Below are 13861 nucleotides of genomic sequence, written 5' to 3' on the forward strand. Positions count from 1 at the left end.
GGCAATTGAGCATTTTCCTCTCCTCGCACTAGCACAGCTCCGACTGCCTTATGGGAGGCAGCCATATATAACAACAATGTTTCTCCCGCCATAGGTTTCGACAGGAGGGGCGGAGCTAGGAGGTATCTCTTCAAGTCCTCGAAGGCTGCCTGGCATTCTCCAGTCCACCGGAACCCTTCCTACCTCTTCATAACTTCAAAGAAAGGGAGGGCCCTATCGGCGGACTTAGACAAGAATTGGCTGAGGGCAGCCATCCGTCCTGTCAATCGCTGCATTTCTTTGAGACTGCTGTGTGGTTGCATATCTAGGATGGCCCGCACTTTCTCCGGATTCGGTTTGATTCCTCGCCAGGTGACCATATATCCTAGAAACTTCCATCCGCGGACCGCAAACGCGCACTTCTTGGGATTTAGCCTCAGGTTAAAATTCCTCATGATCTCAAAGCAGTCCGTCAAGTCTTTCACGTGGTTCGTTTCTTCTTTGCTTTTGACAAGCATGTCATCCACGTAGGTGGCCATAGATCTGCCCATCAGCCATTTGAACAAACGGGCCACCATCCGAGTGTAGGTGGCTCCAGCATGTTTGAGACCGAAAGGCATTACCTTGTAGAAATATACCCCGTCCGGTGTGATGAAAGTGGTCTTTTCTTCGTCCGATTCGTGCATGAATATTTGATGATACTCGCGGAACGCATCCATGAAGTTGATCAGGGCGCAACTAGTCGTATCATTGACTAATTGGTCGATCCGGGGCAAAGGGAACGGATCCTTTGGGCAAGCCTTGTTGAGGTTTGTGTAGTCGGCGCACATTTCCACGCCGGCAGTTTGGGCACCAACACCACGTTGGCCAGCCAGCCGGGGTATTTAAACTCCCGAATGTGCCCGGTCCCTAGCAATGCATCCACTTCTTTCTTTACAAATTCCCTGCGATCATTTGACAGATGCCTCCTCTTCTAAGCCACGGGCTTGAGGCTGGGTCAACCGCCAACCGGTGAGTTATGATTGATCGATCGACTCCCAGCATGTCCTCGGGCCCCCATGCAAATAGTTCCTTATATTCCTTTAAGACTGTCGTGACCGCCTGCTTCACAGAGGCAGGCAGGCCAATCCCGATTCGGACAACTCTGTTGGGGTACCCAGCCTCCAGGATGATTTCTTCCAGTTCGACTGCCGGTGTCAGGCGCTCTGCTGGTCGGCCAGACATTTGGTGGTCGATGGTGTAACACCCCTCTAAAACAAGCTAAAACAACAGCCTTAACACATGCAGATAACACAACAAAACACTAGCACAGCGGAAGATAAAAAGGTAACTAGATAAAAGCAAATCCAAACAGGGGTGTTACGCCACGTTTACCAACAATGATAAACGCTACGGCGGTCAAATCTGCATTGTGCACACAACTATTCCAAAATCCATAAGTCTATCACTACATCGACTCACAGGCCAAAACAAGGGAAAGGCGTTAAACTACCAGGCACTAGACATCGCGCTCGTCTAAATATCACGTGAAAGATCACAAAGATAAACATGGGACGGCGCCCGGTCAGCGAATAATACTGGTAACCCACCAATACATGTGAAATATCATACATAGATAGATATAAGTTGTAAAGCCATTTTCGAAACGGAATACATAAGTATATAAGTCAAAAACCAAGATCAACAGTCAACACAAGACTCATTACTCTAAAAGATAACACGGGAACACATCCCAAACCAAAAAGTTTAACCACAACACAAAAGATAAAGACAAGACTGATGGCAACACATGCCCTTGTGACTACACACGTCACAAGAAAGAGAACTCACAACAACGGCTACACAAGCCCTCGTGACATCACCCATCACGAGTTGATATGCCTTTCTTATGCCCGGTTCCAACCTTATGGCTACCCCCAACCATATATCTTCTTCCAACCATTACCTCCATGACCCAGGTACAACCAAGTCCAACCTTATTCCCCCGAGACCGTCGTCCCCCACAAACGACCACCAACGAGACCACCAATTCATAGTACACAAGGTACCGTACACGACAACACATGCCCGGATAACACATGTTATCCCCCACAAAACGTGAACCTTACACAAAGGCCACAACTCCATAATCGCGTCACGGCCACCACGAGGACCGCTGCAATACCTTGGTGACTCGGTGTCCCATACCACAAATCGTGCAATCCAGGTAAAGCCACACACACATCACACCACAACAGGAATCAATCAACGGATCACAACGAAGATATGAAACCATACTCAATCAAGGAACTGGTCACAGCCCCAACAACAACGATGAATAACACAAGTTATCATCCACCAATCGGAAGGTACAAACAACAAACACGCTAGCATTTAAACACCGAACTAGCATGCTTATCAAACGGGTAAACTAAAGGTAGTTCTGAAGAACACACAAGACTCTTCACGGTTCAACGAAACACAATGTTAAACACTTATTACGATTCACGACACCAAAGTCCTACACGGATACCTACTATATAGTTCTAGACATACGAAACATCAAGAAGACGCTCAAATAGTTCCACAAAAGAACAACGGGAAGTCAAAAGGCCAAATACCGAGTCAAAAGGATCACGGGGAACAAATCCCATCTCAACACCATGGTGTTCCCCGCCGGTGGACCCACGGGTAGGCCCCTACCCGTGGTTCCGCCCGCGGGTACACTACCCACAAGCCTATATACCTGCAGGTGGGCGGCGGGTAGGGCTCTCCCCGCCGTTCCGCCGCGGGTACATACTCCTGTGCAAAACAATCCCTTCGGGGATTTTCTTCTCCAAACACAAATTCAAGTCCAAAACATGCCAAATCTCACCCAACACAACAAAATGACTTGAACCATGGAAAATGCCAAGCAATGGCACAAAGGAAACCTAAACACAAGCTCTAGATATGCAATATCACAAGACAATGCATAAACCCTCACATTTCATAGCAAAACACAAGTAGAATCCAAGAAATCACATATAGGTAAGCAAAATAGGTTTTGTAGAGCATGGGTTACCTCTTGTAGACCAAAAGACTTCACTTTACATCACAACAAGCTCCCCACAAGGCTTACTTTCCAAGCCCACTTCAAGATTGAACCAAAAGATCATAAAGATCCTACCTTTAAGAAAAAGAGAACTAAGATGAAACCAAAAACACAAGATAGACTTAGATCTTACCCTCCTAGATGCCCAAATAGATGAAAGGTTGAATCTTGGTAGCAAATCTTGGAATCTTGACAAGGGTCTCAACTTAGCTTGGAGAATAAGCTACACTTCTTTTCTAGAGAGAAGGTAGAGCTAATTTCTAGGAATTGTAAGGAACGAAATGAAGAAGTCTTCTAGGTTAGGTTACAATACTAACTCTTGGTGAAAAGTCAAGGATACCCTTACTAACCTTTAGAAAGTGTAAGGAACAAGGGAACTCCCCTCAAAGCTCAAGGTACAACATAGCTTTAAGGTTGACTAGTCAAATACTAGTCCTTGAGTATTAAAAATCAGGATTTTTGGAATTAATTCCTCAAATAAAATAGGATTAATTACTCAATTAATCCATGGATTGAATGTGGATTTTTTTGGGGTTGTGACATCCTCTCCCCCTTCAAAGAAGCTTCGTCCCCGAAGCTTGGGTACGACGAATTAAAAGCAAACGGTGAAAGGAAACAACGTTGTGACAAGAAGTGCAAGAACAACTCTTTTGGTCAAAGACTCCAAAAGAACTCACAAGGATTCCAAGGCAAAGAAGTATTCCAAAGCAAGAAAGAAGGCATTTTGAATTCAAGGATTGGCAAGAGTTTAACATACATATAGATTGAGCATCAAGAACTCTAGCCTTAACACAACCACCGACTTCTAGACAACAACCAAGAACTAGAATACTAACTCCAAACACCAACTATCAAGCTAGCTAAACAACAAGGAAACGAACAAAACAAGCAAGCAACAACCTACCGCCAAACTAACAATGGCTAAGAAGGAAACAACAAGGAAAAAGGCGAACAGGATTACCACATCACAAGCTAGAACTCCTCACTCTCCGACACTTCGGCCTCCTCAGACTCCTCTTCATCTTCGTTTCTGCGGCTCGAACTGGCTTCAATCTGATCCAGCCTCTGATGCACTGCGACGAACTGCGCCTTCATAAACGCGAAGCCTTCTGCGATCATGCTGCTCTGCTGACGAAGCAAGGTGACAACGCGCTCCTCATGCGCCATGACGTCATGCTCCCTCTTTGTGCGAGCTTCTTTCCTCCTCCGGTTTTCCTCACTGTCCGAATCACTTTCTTCAGCTTCGGCGGCCTCTGGTGCTCCCACTTCTTCTTCTTGGTCTGCTTCCTCCTCAACTTCTTCGTCACCGCCCAAACTCTGGACTGCGAGGCTCAACTTCCCGGCATGGATTCCAAGCTCAGCTGCTAACTCCGCCCGTTCATCAGGTGCTTTCCTTGCAACCTCCTCAAGCATGATGTACTCACCATCATCCAACTGGAACAGATTACAACTCCGAATATTGGTGGCATCCAACACCATCTTTCCCACGGCCTTCGGAAGACAACCGTCCACACTAACACCTTTCCTAACCAAGATCCAACTCAACACCATCCCGTAAGGTAAGCTCTTCCGATTGTGATCCCGGCAAAACACCATGTGTTGCAACATCAAAGCAGGCAAGTTGAACTTAACCATGTTCTTCAGACAGAAAGCGAAGGTGCACTCCAGCTTACCCAATAACTTGCTCTTGTTATTGTTTGGCAACAAACAGTCCGACACCAACATCACCAAGATCCTTTGTTCCGTAGACAGCCACTTCTTCTCCGGCCTAGAGGCTTGAGTGAAACCACTCGTACGGCCCAACAGATAGCTCAAATAGTCACGGTACCCCATGGTATCCGTACTAATCCAAGAATGACCACTGTACTGAGCCACTCTGGTAGCAGACAAACTCAAAAGCTGAGCCAACCTCTTTTCAGATAACACAACCTTCACACCTCTCACTTTAGAAGTGATCTCAAGCTTATCACCCTCCTTTGTCACAACCATGTGACGATAGAATTCCTTAACCAAACTCGGGTAAGTCTCGACCCTTATGGCGAGAAACCCATCCAACAAACCTTGATACCTATGCATATCCAACAAGGAACTTGGAAAAGATTCCGGATCAAAGGCTTTACCTTCAAGAACGAGGTAATGGGCATCCACCCATTCCGCTTTCCTAGCCAAACTTGACCTTTTAGGCATGGCAAGAGATGACCCAAAGCTCAACAAAAGAAGCCCACAACTTCTTCTTCACACTCATGCTGCCTCTCTCTCTCTCTCTCACGGTTGCTCACGGCGACGCAACACACAGCAGGTCGGGTGCGGCGGCTCCGACGAACAGCGACGGCGGTGGTTCGGCGACGGGCAGGTGGTGGAGGCGGGTTGCAGGTGAAGCTACCGTTGGGGGTGGGGTTCGACTACACACGGGTGGGGAGGGAAGAAAGAGAAAGAGAGTTTGGGGATTTTAGGGATTTGGAAGAAATTGGGGAAAAAGATGATTTAATTTGGGGATTTTGGGTAAAGTGGGAATTTATGGTTTAGGTAGGATTAAAATTGGTTAGGTTTCAAGAAAGACAATTGGTTCAAGTGGTTTAGAGGTTGGGTTTACAAACTTTAAGCTTGGGTTCGAAACTCAAAGGTTACGGTTAAATATTAGGCTAGCTTTTTAAGCTACACAAGGAAAGGTTTTTGGTATGAATTTTGCTATTTCCAAATTCAAAGAATACTTGGAAAATTTAGGGAGTTCACAAGGAATTGTTGTAAGAACAACCAAGTATAAAGATTATAGAATTGGCCCAAATCACAAAACATTACGAGGATGGATTACTAACTTCACAACGAAGCTTATATACCAAACTAAAGAAATCACTTAGCAAGAAGAGTTTACACTAAGCCTCAAAAGGATTGCTATCAAAGAAAAACATGCCAAGGGTTGCCAAGCGAAAGACAACTACGAAACACGAGATAACACTCAAGACAACAACGAACACGATGATCTCGGAAAAACAAGGATAGGCTAGAGGAAAGGGGTTACTTGCCAATTCATCCTCCATCAAGCCCTCCGACTCAGCCTGTGAACGCGCCATCACAAAGACCCTTCCAGGTGGCCTAGCTCTAACTGCTCCGCGACCCGAACTCCCTCCCGATGCTCCTCCAGCTCCCGGGGGTGATGGCAACGCTCTCTGACCGGCTAACTGGGGGCACTCTGCGACCTTGTGACCATGATCTCCACATCGGAAACACCGAAGCACTTGGCCATGATAATCTTGGCCTGCGTGCACCTTCCCACATCTTCGGCAAACAACTGACTTAGCTTGATTCCCTTGCTCCATCCGGTTAGGTCCTTGAGAAGAGGATGACACTGCCTTGGCGTGAAAACTCGGTTGGGGCTTCTTGAAGGTGGAAGAACCTCCGCTCTCAACCATCTTTCTAGCTAGCTCATACGATCCTTTTTGAAGCTGCTGAACGCGATACAGATCCGCGGCACTCAGATACGCATCCTTAAGGGAACTTGGCCTACTCACCGTCAACGCTTTTCCTGCCTCCTAATTCAGACCGGCAACGAAATGCTCAACCTTAGCAAGCTCCATAGGCACAAGCATCCTCGCAAAGTGTGCCAACTCCAAGAACTTCTTGTGGTATTCGACCACAGACAGGGATCCTTGCTGCAGGTGAAGGAACTCATCAAACATGGCGGCTCGCACATGTGCCGGGTAGAACCTCTCGCGCATTCTGTCCTTGAGCGCGGTCCAATCAAACTCAGGCTCTTCAAGGAGGGTCGGACCTTCATGGACCCACCACAGATCCGCTTCTTGACAGAAGTAGAACGTTGCCAGTTCTACTCTTCTCTCCTCGGGGCAACCCACAACGGTGAAGATCTTATCAACAGAAAGCAACACACAGCTCACCGCGCAACCTAGAGTCCTAAGCCTAACACTTAGCTTCTTAAGGTCGCATAAAGGTCTCAAAACACACTTAACCACTTAGAAAGTCTAGACTTAACCCTTCCTAGGCTCAAAACCTAGGCTCTGATACCAACTGTAACACCCCTCTAAAACAAGCTAAAACAACAGTCTTAACACATGCAGATAACACAACAAAACACTAGCACAGCGGAAGATAAAAAGGTAACTGGATAAAAGCAAATCCAAACAGGGGTGTTATGCCACGTTTACCAACAATGATAAACGCTACGGCGGTCAAATATGCATTGTGCACACAACTATCCAAAATCCATAAGTCTATCAATACATCGGCTCACAGGCCAAAACAAGGGAAAGGCGCTAAACTACCAGGCACTAGACATCGCGCTCGTCTAAACATCACCTGAAAGATCACAAAGATAAACATGGGACGACGCCCGGTCAGCGAATAATGCTGGTAACCCACCAATACATGTGAAATATCATACATAGATAGATATAAGTTGTAAAGCCATTTTCAAAACGGAATACATAAGTATATAAGTCAAAAACCAAGATCAACAATCAACATAAGACTTATCACTCTCAAAGATAACACGGGAACACATCCCAAACCACAAAGGTTAACCACAACACAAAGGATAAAGACAAGACTGATGGCAACACATGCCCTTGTGACTACACACGTCACAAGAAAGAGAACTCACAATAACGGCTACACAAGCCCTCGTGACATCACCCATCACGAGTTGATATGCCTTCCTTATGCCCGGTTCCAACCTTATGGCTACCCCCAACCTTATATCTTCTTCAAACCATTACCTCCAGGACCCCTGTACAACCAAGTCCAACTTTATTCCCCCGGGACCATCGTCCCCCACCAACGACCACCAACGAGACCACCAATTCATAGTACACAAGGTACCGTACATGGCAACACATGCCCGGATAACACATGTTATCCCCCATAAAACGTGAACCTTACACAAAGGCCACAACTCCATAATCACGTCACGGCCACCACGAGGACCGATGCAATACCTTGGTGACTAGTGTCCCATACCACTAATCGTGCAATCCAGGTAAAGCCACACACACATCACACTACAACAGGAATCAATCAACGGATCACAACGAAAATATGAAACCATACTCAATCATGGAATGGGTCACAACCCCAATAACAACGATGAATAACAGAAGTTATCATCCACCAATCGGAAGGTACAAACAACACACACGCTAGCATTTAAACATCGAACTAGCATGCTTATCAAAAGGGTAAACCAAAGGTAGTTCCGAAGAACACACAAGACTTTTCACGGTTCAACGAAACACAATGTTGAACACTTTGCACGATTCACGACACCAAAGTCCTACATGGATACCTACCATATAGTTCTAGATATACGAAACATCAAGAAGACACTCAAATAGTTCCACAAAAGAACATCGGGAAGTCAAAAGATCAAATACCGAGTCAAACGGATCACGGGGAACAAATCCCATCACAACACCACTGTGTTCCCCGCGGGTGGACCCACGGGTAGGCCCCTACCCGTGGTTCCGCCCGCGGGTACACTACCCACAAGCCTATGTACCTGCGGGTGGGCGGCGGGTAGGGCTCTCCTAGGTTAGGTTACAATACTAACTCTTGGTGAAAAGTCAAGGATACCCTTACTAACCTTTTGAAAGTGTAAGGAACAAGGGAACTCCCCTCAAAGCTCAAGGTACAACATAGCTTTAAGGTTGACTAGTCAAATACTAGTCCTTGAGTATTAAAAATAAGGATTTTAGGAATTAATTCCTCAAATAAAATAGGATTAATTACTCAATTAATCCATGGATTGAATGTGGATTTTTTTTTGGGGTGTCACAGATGGTGGTCACCCGATCATAACTCTGACCAACCTTTGGGTAGGCCTGCTGGTAGCAACTACGAGCCGTCTTCTGATCGCATGCACCACTCCGACACTAGTCGGTGTGCGAAACTTCATGCATAGATGCTCGATGGAGTTCAAGGCTCCCAGATCCTCTATGCCAGGTCGGCCGAGGATAACGTTGTGCAAGAACTTCAAGGCAACGACGAAAAAATCCATTTCCAATCATCTCACCTGAGGCCAAGTGCCCAGCTCGATAGTCAAAGAGACTCACCCTTCCGCCTGGATTGCCTCGCTGGTAAATCCAGGCAAGGGGGTCCTGACTGGTTGCATCTTTTCCCAGGCCAAACTCAACTTCTGAAAGGTTTCCAGATACAGTACGTTGACGCTACTGCCCGTGTCGACCAACACGCACCGGGTGACAGACCCCTGGATGTCCATCGCGATAACCAAGGCGTCTCGATGCGGCGCGGGGCCTCTGGGCAGGTCATCATCCGTGAAGACAATCGGCTCTCTGCACATCTTCTTATGGTTCGATTCCTGGAAGGATATCGCACCCACGTATAGCTGCCGGGCGCGTGCTTTCCGGGCTCTCGCAGAGTCACCTCCTTCGTGACCGCCCACTATCATATTTATTACCGACTTGTGCCTCCAATTCCATTCTTTTTCTTCCTCTCGTAGGGGTTTCTTACCCTTGTCCAAGGTCTTCGCTCCGTTCTGCTCGGTTATCCCCTTTTGTCAGGTCGAGCCTGACTTACGCCACTGGTTAGGGGGCAACGGCCGGCCATGCTTAATGAGCGCCTCGATCTCTTCCTTCAAACCCTCGTACTCCTCCGTGGAATGATTTGTTGTGCAGTGGTACAGGCAATAGGGTGGGGGGTTCATACCGACCACCTGGGCCTATCTCCCGACCAGATGGGCAGGGGCGGAGGCAAAGAGGCGCGGACCTCGTGGACAGGTTGTGCCATCGGCCGGGGGCAGGAGCTCTTAGCTGATCCATGATCCTACGAGCTCTCACACGAGTACCGCTTTCCTCTGCTGCTCGCCCCTCCCAAAGGTTATCCGCTCGGGGTGTCTTAAAAGATACTTCCTGTTTGTGCTTGTGCCTAACCACCTCCTCGATGTCGGCTAGCTGATTGGCCCGCTGGATGGCCTCTGCGTATGTTCTGGGATTCTCGTCCCACAACCGGCTATAGTGCCTGTCCGCTCTCAAGGACTCAATGAAGAACGCCAGGGCTATCTGGTCGTCCAGGCCATCTACCGCCTGTGCCTCCTTCTGCCACCGCGTGATGTACTTGCGTAAGCTTTCCCCTTCGTCGCCAGAGTGCACCAGGACGAAAGGGAAAGCTTACGCAAGTACATCAGGGCTGTCTGGTCGTCCAGGTCATCTACCGCCTGTGCCTCCTTCTGCCACCGCGTGATGTACTTGCGTAAGCTTTCCCCTTTGTCCTGGTGCACTCTGGCCAGGTCCGAGACAGACCGCTTAGGCTTCATACTCCCGCCGAAGTGTGTCAGGAACTGGGTCGCCAGCTGCTCGAAGGTATTGATGGATCCCGGGGGGAGCCTGAGGAACCTTTTCTAGGCTGGCCCGGTCAACGTCATGAAGAATTCCCGACAGATCATCGGGGCATCGGCTCCTATTACTTGCATTTTGGCCTGGAAGCTAACGATGTGGTCGCGCGGATTCCCTGTGCCGTCATAAGTAGGATGATCAAGAAGCTTGAACCCGGCCGGTGCCCTGTAAGCCTACACCTGCGCTAATAAGGGTGAGGCGGTCAGTGACCAACTTATCTCTTCCCTCCACCATCTGCCGCAGTTCCTGCACAGCGGCGAGTACACCGGACATTTCGGGGTTCCCGGGGCCGGGCGGAGCGGATGACTCATCCACCTCCTCCATAGCTTCTCGCTTCTGTCGTTCGACCAACCTCCTTTGGATAATGGCTCGCGGCTGCTCTCTAGCTGACCGGGCAGGGAGGTGTTGCCCGGTCCGCTCGCCCAAGCATTTCAAGATCGATTGCGCCAAGGCCGCGGGTCCAAGTCTGGAGTGCGCCGAGCGGATGGTTTCCCGAGTGTTCTGAACGCTCGGGATCTGCCCGGGGGTTCTCCATAGGAACCGATCGTGCGGGTTGTTAAACCACGTCTAGGGGTGCCTGACCCCACCCGCGCACATACACATCAAAGGCTTGCGTAACCAACTCCGCGAAGTTGGCTTGGGCCTGAGCGGCAGGCGCTGGCGGGTTCAATCCCCGAGGGTGTAGGAGATCGGCACGACAGTACACGCAGTACGTGCAGTCGACTATTCCTCGAAAGCACGACGATTTACCTGCTCGCTTAGATCACCAGTGGGAGCGTGGCTGCCGGCGGGCAGCTCTGGCGGATTCGTGATAACTGTCACATGCCCATTGGCCGGCAGGACGGCGGCGTTGGGACAGGTGTTGCGGTTACTTTACCTGGTACGTGCCATCAGTAAAGCTTGGAAACGGGACATTTAGTTTCGAGCCCCTCAGACGGTGCCAATGTTGGTTTGTACAACCTTGATGGCTGCTCGGTAGGCCAACACTACCGAAAAGAGAATAAAGATGTTTTTTTTTGTGGGATAGTGAGAGCAAAGATAACGTAATAGAGAGAGAATAATGCGATATTATTTCTCTAGGGTGTTGCCCTTAGAATGCTGACAAAAATTCCTTTACATGATGATCCCATGGGGATATTTATACATATATGTGTCATTCGTACATGGTAAGTAGGGTTGACGCAAGGCCTAACCTAGAAGGGGAATATGGCTGACGTAGGGGCTGATGCAGCCGCCAACTACTTTCCTTTTCTGTCTGAATTAACTAAGGAAACTTCTTAAATGAGCAGAGATTGCTTCCGCAGAATCCGCTAATACGCGTCTCTGGGTGTGCACCCGGTCAGGAATGGTTCCGGCTGCGCGGGGGCACCTTCCTGGGTGCTTGCCTCTAGTCAATGGCATTCTGTCCGCAAAGCCTGGTGGCCCGGCTGTGTCCTGTAAAGGCACTCGGTCGGGGACACACCGCCCGTGTGGCCTAGCCGCCCAACTGAGCTCTGCGGGGGTGTTCAATCAGGGACACGCCGACCACCGTAACTGCTCGCCCGATTATATCACTTTTGAGAGTCTGCTTGGGGACGTGCCGGCTGGCAGGCTGGCTGCTAGGAGGTGAGCCGCTGCCAGTATGAGGCGTCCTGTACCGTGCCCGGGAGGTCCCCGGGGATCTTCCTCCTATCAAGTAACACATCGCTTGTAGACCCGGCTGCCTAGTCTGGCTTCCCGTCCAGGCGGCTGATTTGGGGTATCTATCAAGCAATTTGGCCAGAAGATGAAATAGAAAGGAGTTTCACAAGGCCTTGGGTGATCTTCTCACGGATGATATGGCAGTCTATCTCGATGTGCTTTATCTGCTCATGAAACATGTGATCTCCGCGATGGCAATAGCCGATTTGCTATCACAGAAAAGGGTGGCAGGTCTGGCCATTTGAACTTGCAGATCGTTAAGTAATGTTGAAAGCCACTGAGTTTCACAAACAGAGACGCGACCGGACATCACCTATGTTGTGCAACAGCTTAATCAGTTCGTGGATACGCTAACTTGTGAAAATTTGGTTGCAGCTCATCGTGTTCTACGATACATTAAAAAGGCCCCTGGCCAAGGCCTTTTCTACCCTAAGAATAATGATCTCCAGTTACACGTATTCTCCCACTCCGATTGGGCATCTTGTCCTGAAACACGTAAGTCTATCACAGGCTTCTGTGTGTTTCTTGGTGCAGCTCTTGTGTCGTGGAAGACAAAGAAGCAGGCTACGGTTATAGACGAAAGAAAGCATCAGCATATACTCAACGTTGCTAGAGCTCTTTGTTTTTAGGCTCATCTTTCAGTCCAGTGCTAGGGTCATTGTGTCATGCACGCAGTGTTTCTGATAAATAGACTGCCATCACAAGTAATTTATGGGGCAACTCCATACCAAAGACTATATAAGCAGCCTCCAAATATTGAAGATCTCAAGGTGTTCGGTTGCCTGTGTTTTGCTGCTACTTTGCCACATAATCGACACAAAATGGCTCCAAGAGGAAGGAAGTGCATATTCCTTGGTGTACCTGCAGGGGTAAAACGTTATTTGCTGTATGATTTAGTAGAAGGATCTACCCTTATATCTAGGGATGTTACATTCTACGAAACTCAATTCCCTATGTCCATTCAAACACACAAGCAGCAGGAAAGTTTTGGGGTGCATGCTGATCTTTCTGACATTCCTCTCCTTGATATTCCAGCCAATATCTCTTTGAATTTTGAGGTGCATGATAAACCAAATGATGATCGCCAACAAAGCCCAGCAATGGTCCTGAGATCGCCAACAGAACACAACACACAGCAGTCCCAAACTTCTGAAAATATTACCACACAGTCTGGTCACATAGTTGATGACCCAAATGACCCAAATGATGATATGGTTAATGATGTTTCTGTTTTGCAACCTAGACGATCTCAAAGGCCTAGCTGAGTTCCTACAAGACTTCAGGACTATTATTGTGACACAATCATCCAAAAATAATCCTCTCCCCACTTGCTGTCCAGTGTCATATCCTATGATAATCTTACCATGCCTCACAAAATTTTTTCTATCGTTGTATGTTGATGAGCCGAAATCTTATAATCAAGCTATAAAACATGATTGTTGGAAGGAGGCGATGACTGTAGAGATCAATGCACTACAAGAAAACAACACATGGAGGCTAGTTGATCTCCCACCTGGAAAAATGCCTATTGGCTGCAAGTGGGTGTATAAAGTAAAGATTAAAGCTGATGGTTCCACAGAGCGTTACAAGGTGAGGCTGGTTGCACAAGGCTTTACACAACAGTTGGGAATCGAATACATAGAAACGTTTTCTCTGGTGGCTAGACTCACTACTATACGAGTCTTCCTAGCTATGGCTGCTTCCCTTGATTGGCACATACACCAACTTGACATCAACAATGCCTTCCTTCATGGGAGTATAGATGAAG

This window comes from Ipomoea nil, unplaced genomic scaffold (assembly GCF_001879475.1).
Source record: "Ipomoea nil cultivar Tokyo-kokei standard unplaced genomic scaffold, Asagao_1.1 scaffold0600, whole genome shotgun sequence".
NCBI lineage: Eukaryota > Viridiplantae > Streptophyta > Magnoliopsida > Solanales > Convolvulaceae > Ipomoea > Ipomoea nil.